The following is a 9,875-nucleotide window of genomic DNA, read 5'->3' as shown; positions in this document are numbered from 1 at the left end:
ACAGTGAGACCTGGAAGGGCGTGATTGGGAGGAATGGCCCCCCCGATCTGAACCCGAGCGGTGTTTTGTTATTGGACTTCTGTGCTCGTCATGGATTGTCCATAACGAACACCATGTTCAAGCATAAGGGTGTTCATATGTGCACTTGGCACCAGGACACCCTAGGCCTCAGGTCGATGATCGACTTTGTGGTCGTGTCGTTGGACTTGCGCCATATGTCTTGGACACTCGGGTGAAGAGAGGGGCGGAGCTGTCAACTGATCACCACCTGGTGGTGAGTTGGCTTCATGGTGGGGAAGATGCCGGTCAGACCTGGTAGGCCCAAACGTGTTGTGAGGGTCTGCTGGGAACGGCTGGCAGAGTCCCCTGTCAGAAGTAGCTTCAACTCCCACCTCCGCAGAACTTCAACCACGTCCCGAGGGAGGTGGGGACATTGAGTCGAATGGGCCATGTTCCGTGCCTCTATTGTTGAGGCGGCTGACCGGAGCTGTGGCCGCAAGGTGGTCGGTGCCTGTCGTGGCGGCAATCCCGAACCCGTTGGTGGACACCGCGTGAGGGATGCCGTCAAGCTGAAGAAGGAGTCCTATAGGACTTTTTTGTCCTGTGGGTCTCTGGAGGCAGCTGATAGGTACCGGCAGGGCCAAGCGGAACGCGGTTGTTGCTGAGGCAAAACTCGGGCATGGGAGGAGTTTGGAGGCCATGGAGAACGACTTTGGACGGCTTCGAGGAGATTCTGGTCCACCGTCCGGCGTCTCAGGAGGGGGAAGCAGTGCAGTGTCAACACCGTATATGGTGGGGATGGTGCGCTGCTGACCTCGACTTCGGGCGTTATGGGTCGGTGGGAGGAGTACTTGAAGACCTCCTCAATCCCACTAACATGCCTTCCAATGAGGAAGCAGAGCCTGGGGACTCTGAGGTGGGCTCTCCCATCTCTGGGACTGAAGTCACCGAGGTGGTCAAAAAACTCCTTGGTGGCAGGGCCCCGGGGTGGATGAGATACCGAGTTCCTTAAGGCTCTGGATGTTGTAGGACTGTCTTGGTTGACACGCCTCTGCAACATCGCATGGACATCGGGACAGTGCCTCTGGATTGGCAGACCGGGGTGGTGGTCCCCTCTTTAAAAGGGGACCGGAGGGTGTGTTCCAACTATAGAGGGATCACACTCCTCAGCCTCCCTGGAAAAGTCTATTCGGGGTTCTGGAGAGGAGGGTCCGTCGGATAGTCAACCTCGGATTCAGGAGGAACAGTGTGGTTTTCGTCCTGGTCGCGGAACAGTGGACCAGCTCTTCACCCTTAGCAGAGTCCTGGAGGGTGCATGGGAGTTTGCCCGACCGGTCTACATGTGTTTTGTGGACTTGGAAAAGGCATTCGACCGTGTCCCTCGGGAATCCTGTGGGGGTGCTCGGGAGTATGGGGTACCGGACCCCTGATAAGAGCTGTTCGGTCTCTGTACAACCGGTGTCAGAGCTTGGTCCGCATTGCGGCAGTAAGTCGAGCCCGCTTCCAGTGAGAGTTGGACTCCGCCAGGGCTGCCCTTTGTCACCGATTCTGTTCATAACTTTTATGGACAGAATTTCTAGCGCAGCCAGGGTGTTGAAGGGGTCCGGTTTGGTGGACTCAGGATTGGGTCACTGCTTTTTGCAGATGATGTTGTCCTGTTTGCTTCATCAGGCCGTGATCTTCAGCTCTCTGGATCGGTTCGCAGCTGAGTGTGAAGCGGCTGGGATGAGAATCAGCACCTCCAAATCCGAGAGCATGGTCCTCAGCCGGAAAAGGGTGGAGTGCCCTCTCAGGGTTGGAGGAGAGATCCTGCCCCAAGTGGAGGAGTTCAAGTATCTCGGGTCTTGTTCACGAGTGAGGGAAGAATGGGCGTGAGATCGACAGGCGGATCGGTGCGGCATCCGCAGTGATGCGGGCTCTGCATCGGTCTGTCGTGGTGAAAAGGAGCTGAGCCGTAAGGCAAAGCTCTCAATTTACCAGTCGATCTACGCTCCTACCCTCACCTATGGTCATGAGCTATGGGTAGTGACCGAAAGAACAAGATCGCGAATACAAGCGGCTGAAATGAGTTTCCTCCGCAGGGTGTCTGGGCTTTCCCTTAAAGATAGGGTAAGAAGCTCAGTCATCCGGGAGGGGCTCAGAGTAGAGCCGCTGCTCCTCCGCATCGAGAGGAGTCAGATGAGGTGGCTCGGGCATCTGATCAGGATGCCTCCTGGACGCCTCCCTGGTGAGGTGTTCCGGGCATGTCCAACCGGGAGGAGGCCCCGGGGAAGACCCAGGACACGCTGGAGGGACTATGTCTCCCGGCTGGCCTGGGAACGCCTTTGGGATTCTCCCGAAGAGCTGGAAGAAGTGGCCGGGGAGGGAAGTCTGGGCCTCTCTGCTTAAGCTGCTACCCCCGCGACCCGACCTCAGATAAGCGGAAGAGAATGGATGGATGGATGGATGGAGGAATGCTAAAGTGCGTTCAGAAGGCACGTTCTGTAGTGATGATTAATTTGTTGTTTTTGAGGAATGCTTAGAGAGCGAAAGCACGGTGCACACCGGACCAAGGTATGTTGCCAACTGAAAACTACAAGGGATCGCCTATTAAATGACCCCCACCCCAAACCACTGCGCTCTCTCTACCTCGGGCAATGACCTTGTGAAATGTGGTACTTCATTTTGGCTCATCCTGTACAATATGATGACATAGTGTGGCAGTGCTAACACTGCTATCTCGCTGTAAGGAAACCAGGATTTACATCCCAGGTGCTCTCTGCGTGTTGTTTGCATGTTCTCCCCATGTCCCAATCAAATTTTATTTGTCACATACTAATTATAAAATTAGTGTAATATGTAGTCAACTCCAATGACTGGGCCTTTAAGAAGAATTAAAAGGCATTACAGCAATAATGCATGACCTTATAATAAAATAGAATTGTAAATAAGTGATTAAACAATGACTAAATAAATAACTTAATAACTTAATGTTAGTGAGTTAACAATTGTAGTTCTAGACACTTTCCTTATTCAAGATGCAGAAGGACAGTGAACAGAAACTCCTCCGCAGTCTCTCTGAACTGGACTTTCAGTAGCCGACTGCAGCAGAGAGAAACGGACGTTGTTGGGATTTCTGGTGTCACAGATAATTTTCTTTGCCCTACTCTGACATTGCTTGGTGTGGATGTGCTGGTAATGTGGGTTTCCAATGGGTGCTCCGGTTTCCTCCTCCAGTGTAAAGCCAAGTTGCTTAGGTTAACTGGTGTTGCTAAACAGTTGGTCCAGTGATGGACTGGCACCCTCTCCAGGTTTTGCTCCTGTCTTGCACCCTTTGGTTTCTAGGATATGCTCCAGCTTCCCAACAAACTCTACCATGAACAAGCAGGTTTGGAAAATGAATGGATACACAATGCAGTGCTTTTTTAAAGTATATTATATTACATTTGAAAGTCCCATAATAGGGTTGGAGTCTGAAACGCCACTATAAAAACATTTTAACTTATAATTACTCACTTAGAAGTTCTCCGCACTGCACTTTACAGCACATTCAGTTCCAATTTGCAGTGTTCCTGTTCCTTCATAGTCATTATAAAACTATAACTCCGTTATACTGTAAGTGCCCTGTAATAATGAATAGTTTTCATGCTATTATTCAGTAATTTTATATTTATGCTATAATCATTTTGTGAAATACTTGGTGTCTTTATAGAATTATGTACTGCTACTGTATTTGTGTTATATTTCCCAGCAGCTCCGTATACGACTTTATCTTTTTACCTTTTTACCTTTTTATCTCTATTTTTCTCTATTTCACTGATCACTTCTACCACTTTCTTTTATGTGAAATTTTATTACTATTTAATTTAATATTGTTTCTTTGTATCAATATACTGCTGCTAGATTATATGAATTTCCCCTTGGGATTAATAAAGTATCTATCTATCTATCTATCTAAACTAAAATACCTTTAGAATAGACGTTAAGCCCTTATGTGCCCTATGTAAAAAGTACACTAGAATCCATATTACCATTTGTTTTACCAATGGCAATACGAATAGAAAAGGAAATAGCATAAATTTAAATTAAGATTAAAATCATGCAATGTGTAAACCAGCAGAATATAAAAGGAATATAAATTAATTGTATGCTGTCTGTGTGGTGTTAATGGAGAGTGGACAGACAATCAGGTTGCCCCCACACCTCATGGCTTCTTCTAAACCTGCTCAGCTTTGGCCCTGCTGTACTGTCTGACAGCCCTACAGGTAAGGACAGTTTGTAATGGAGAACGTGGAAAAGTAAGTACGCCCCATGATTTGTCTTCTCCTTTTTTAAACATAGTGAACATATCAAGATTTGCAGTGTCTGTTAGTTACGGCTGATGAAAATGTGACTTTGTAATAATTTATTCAATGAAAAATGAGCAGATATGCCATTTCTGTGTGTGGTAAAAGTAAGCCCCCACCTTGGCTCTAATAGCTGGTATATTGCCACTGTTTTCTATAACTGTTTAGCAGTCTCAGACTTTCAATGAGAAAAAGTTTTTCCAACTCCTTCATGCAGAATTCTTTCAACTATGTGATGTTTGAGGGGTATCTTATGTGCACATCCCATTTCAAATCCCACCAAAGCATCTTGATGGGATTCAGATTTGGGCCAAAACTTATCCATTCGAGAACCCTTCATTTCTTTCTTTTCAGCCAATCCTTGGTGGCTTTACTGGCATATTTAGGGTCATTGTCATGGTGCATGGTCTGTTTGCGGTTGAGCTTCAGTCTTCTGACAGATGGTCTCACATTATCCTCCTCTGATATAATGAAGAATTCAAAGTGGATTCTATGACAGTGAGCAATTCAACACTAAACCATTACATTTCCACCACTATGTTTTGCAGTGGGTATTAGGTTCTTCTGGTCAAATTCTAGTTTTGGTTTTTGACAAACATGTTTTTTGAGACTGTGGCCAAATCACATTATTTTGCCTCGTCTGTCACATGGCACATTGTTCCTGGTCTTTGCCTAGGTGTTTGTGGGTAAACTTTAATCTTGTTCTCATATTCTTTCTGAACAGCAAAGATTTCTTCTCGGCACACCTCCCATGTAGATCTTATTTGTGCAGCCTCTTTCTGATGGTAGACTCATGCACTTTGACATCGGCAGTGACAAGAGCTCCCTCGAGGTCCAGTGATAAAATTCTGGAGTTCTCAGAGACATTTTTCAGCATCTTGCACTCTGCTCTCAGACTGAACTTGTTGAAGTGGCCTGGCCTGGACATGTTCGCAAGTGCTTGAAATCTTCTCCACTTGTAGATAATCTTCCAGACAGTGGAATGGTTGATTTCCAATTGTCTGGAGATCTTTTTAAAAACCCTTCCCAGACAAAAAAATGTCAATAACTTTCTATGTGAGTACTTTAGATGGCTCTTTCAAGACATGAGACATGATGATATCACTCACTTCAATAACAGGTCAGGCTGGGGAGCATGCATTGATACATTGTCAGACCACACAACAAAACAGCTTAGGATCGCAGCTGGCAACAGGCAGACACACGGTCCAGGCCCACCCTCCAAAAATGACCCTCTATCTGCTGCAGGCAAGTGTTACGTGGGTGACCCCTTGGCCTGGCCCAGCCACTTGGGTCCTCAAAAATAAAGATCCTACAAGCTGGATCACCCTCGGGGAATTGCGCCACATGGCCATAGTGCCATAACTGACGCTCCATCACAATGCAGGTAATGTGCCTCATTCAGGACTCCATGAGCACCACTCATTTGACACAAAGTCAAACCAGCGGTTCCCAAGGATTCTCCGAAGAGACACAATACCAATGGAGCCCAGTCTTCATCTCAGGTCACTGGATAGCGTCCATGTCTCACAAACCATATAGCAAGACAGGAAGCACCAGGACTCTAAAGACTTGGGTCTTCATCCTTTTGCATAGATATCGGGAGCATCACACACCCCTTTCCAGCGACCTCATGACCTCCCATGCTCTCCCAATCTGTCTACTGACTTCATAGGAAGAGTCACCAGAGACATGAATGTCACTGCCGAGGTAAGTAAACTTCTCGATGCAGTCGGATACACTGCTAATGAAGATGTAATGTGTGCAGCTTCTTTTAATGGTAAACTCATGCACTTTGACATCAACAGCAAGAAGAGCCACCTGGAGGTTCAATGATAAAATTCTGGGATCCTCAGAGACATCTTGCACTCTGCTCTCAGACTGAACTTGCTGGGGTGGCCTGGCCTGGACAAGTTGGCAGTTGTTTGAAAAATTGATGATCTCCCAGACAGTGGAATGGTTGAAACCCTAATCCTAACCGTAATTATTTGGAGATATTTTTTAAAACCCATCCCAGATGAACAGGCATTCATATCGTTCTATGTGAATAACTCAAACGGCCCATTCAATCGAGACATGATGATAACACACACGTCAACAACAAACCAGACTAAATATTTCAGGTTGTCTGATTGTCTAAGAGAACAGACTCTGACAAGATCCTCTATCATTTTATCAGATGCAATGGTGGCACGGACAAGCAGCGGCGCGGTGGCTCTCTGCTTATGGCTTTGTTTTATTTTCAATTAAGTTTTTACTGTTAGTTAAACCACTCAAAGTGTTAATCCAGTATAAAAGGGCTGATTTAATTAATATAGGGAAGTGGTATGAGCTCCACGCATCCCCACGGCTGGACTTTATTCAACCAGAAGTACGGTGGACTACTGAGGCTTTTACCATCCCCCCTCTGTGGCCGAGACGGAGGAGGAGACAACGTAAACAAAAGCAGGGCAGAAGGAGCAGACTAGCACTAGGCTACATGCTAACACATACAGACCAGCTCTTCTCAGTCTCTTCCTCGCTAACGCCAGGTCTCTTGCCAATAAGATGGACAAGATTCGGCTGAGGATCGCCTCACGTAGGGTGGACAGTTGTATGGCAATTATTACCAAGACCTGGGTGGATAATAACATCCCAGACACCGTGGTGAAGCTAGAGGGGTGCACTTTGTTCCGGGCAGACAGGACTGCAGCTTCTGCTAAATGTAAAGGTGGAGGACTGGCGCTATACATTAATAAATCCTGGTATACAGCTACAAACATTATTGGAACATACAGCTCCCCCGACTTGGAATATCTGGAAGTGAAATGTAGACCATTCAAGACGGTAAGAGAGTTGTCCTCTATCCTGATAGTGGCTGTTTATAGCCCACCGCGAGCTAACGCTAAATTAGCATTGGAAGAGTTGTACTGCCTGATTAGCAGACAAATGAATGCCAATCCAGACGCGGCTGTGATTGTGGCTGATGACTTTAATCATGTTGAATTTATAACAGTGCTTCACAAATTTCAAGCTTTTATAAACTTTCCAACTAGAGACAATAGCATTTTGGATCAAGTTTATTGCAACATCCCAGGAGCGTACAAGGCGGTAGCAGCTGGGCCCGTCGGACCACATCGCAGTGGAGCTGATCCCAGCCTATACTCCCATGATCTGCAAGTTGAAACTGACTACCAGAATAGTACAGGTATGGACTGAGGAGGCATCTTCAGCATCACAGGACTGTTTTGAGGATATTGACTGGGGAGTGTTCAGAGGGCTCAGATCTAGAGGGATATACATCATCTGTCCTATCCTATGTGCAGTTCTGTACTGATGCTGTCCTGCCCTCAAAGACCTTTAGGGTGTTTCCAAATCATAAACCGTGGCTGGACAGTACAGTGAGGTCCCTGCTTAAAGCTCGGGACGCTGCATTTAGGTCAGGCGACAGGCTGGCATATAACAAAGCCCAAAAAGAACTAAAAAAAAGGAATAAACCTGGCAAAATACAGATACAAACAGTATATCGAGGAGTATTTTGATGACAACGACCCACAGAACATGTGGAGAGGCTTAAAGACCATAAGGCATTATAAGCACATAGATCAGCAGGTCAGCTATGACCCTAGTCTCCCTGACACCTTGAACAGTTTCTTTGCACACTTTGATGCATCTAGCAGCAGGGAGACTGTAGAACTACACCAAGTGAGGTCCACCCTGAGGAGGATCAACACCAACAAAGCTGCAGGACTGGACTGGGTGTAGGGTAAGACACTGAAAATATGTGCTAATCAATTGGCAGGGGTCTTTCTGGACATTTTCAACCTTACAATGGTCCCTGTCTGCCTCAAATCCTCCACTATTGAGCCAGTGCCTAAAAAATCAGCGGTCACCTGCCTTAATGATTACCGCCCTGTGGCTCTGACCCCAGTGATACTGAAGTGCTTTGAGAGAATCCTCCTAAAGTACATTAAGGATGCCATCCCTGCTGGATTTGACAACCATCAGTTCGCCTAAAGGAGGAACAGATCGACAGAGGATGCCATCTCAATATTACTTCACAGAGCCCTGACTCATCTGCAGTGCCCTAACACTTATGTTAGGATGCTATTCGTCGATTTTAGTTCAGCATTTAACATTGTAATCCCAGACAAGCCGGTACAAAAGCTTCATAATCTGGGTCTGTCCTCATTGTTGTGTCTTTGGATCAAGGAATTTCTCACCAACTGGCCTCAGGTGGTAAGAATTGGAGATCGTACATCAGCCATACTGGTTCTGAACTCGGGCACGCCACAGGGTTGTGTGCTCAGCCCAGCACTCTTCATGTAATTTACACATAATTGCTCTGCCATCCATGCCACAAATATGGTTGTGAAGTTTGCGGATGATACGACCGTGGTGGGTCTCATATCAGACAATGATGAGACTTACTACAGAGAGGAGATACAACACCTAGCACTATGGTGCTCAGCCAACAACCTCATCTTGAACACCAGCAAGACCAAAGAGGTAATTATGGACAATAGGAGGTCCAGAAGAACAGAACATGTTCCTATATTCATACAAGAGAAGACTGTAATGTGTGTGGACAATTTCAAGTTCTTGGGTATCCACGTCATATTGGATCTGACCTGCTCTTTGAACACATCTCACCTGGTAAGGAAGGCCCAACAAAGACTCTTCTTCCTCAAAAGATGAAACGTGCTGGATTCTCCTCTCTGCTACTCACAAACTTCTACAAATCCGCTATAGAAAGCATTCTCTGTCACAGTATGACAGTGTGGTACGGCAGCTGCACAGGACAGGACAGGAAGGCATGGGTGATGAGAACAGCACAGGGGATCGTGGGAACTCCTCTTCTAGACCTGGACTCTGTATATGCTGGAAGGGTGCAGAAGTGGGCCAAATGTATAGCTGCAGATCTCACCCATCCGGGAAATGAACTGTTGTACCACTTCCTTCAGGAAAGCGGAACAGAAACATAAAAACACACACAAGCAGACTGAAAGACAGCTTTTTCCCCAGAGTTGTGAAGCCCATCTGCCCCTGCTGATACACGCACATACATCTACATCTACCCCTAACCTGCCCCACTGTAGACATGCACACGCACTTTCCCTCGTAATCAAACTCAGACACTTGTATTCGTATTGCCCTTCCGTGAGAACCCTAAATCCAAAGAGGACTGTTTGATTTATCTTAGGTAGGATGCCCAGAGGGGACTGGGCGGTCTCATGGTCTGGAATCCCTACAGATCTTATTTTTTCTCCAGCCGTTTGGAGTTTTTTTGTTTTTTCTGTCCCCCCTGGCAATTGAGCCTTACTCTTATTCGATGTTAATTAATGTTGATTTATTTTGTTTTCTTATTGTGTCTTTTATTTTTCTATTCTTTATTATGTAAAGCACTTTGAGCTACTGTTTGTATGAAAATGTGCTATATAAATAAATGTTGTTGTTGTATTCCTGCAGACCCACGCACACAGATCACTGGTCTCTGCAGGTGTACTACCTCAAAAAGTCTGGACTCGATGATGTTTTATTGCTAATGTCTTTTATACTTATTATGTTTAT

The sequence above is a fragment of the Polypterus senegalus genome, chromosome 14, assembly GCF_016835505.1.
Source record: "Polypterus senegalus isolate Bchr_013 chromosome 14, ASM1683550v1, whole genome shotgun sequence".
Lineage (NCBI taxonomy): Eukaryota > Metazoa > Chordata > Cladistia > Polypteriformes > Polypteridae > Polypterus > Polypterus senegalus.
Note: the sequence above shows the minus strand (reverse complement) of the source record.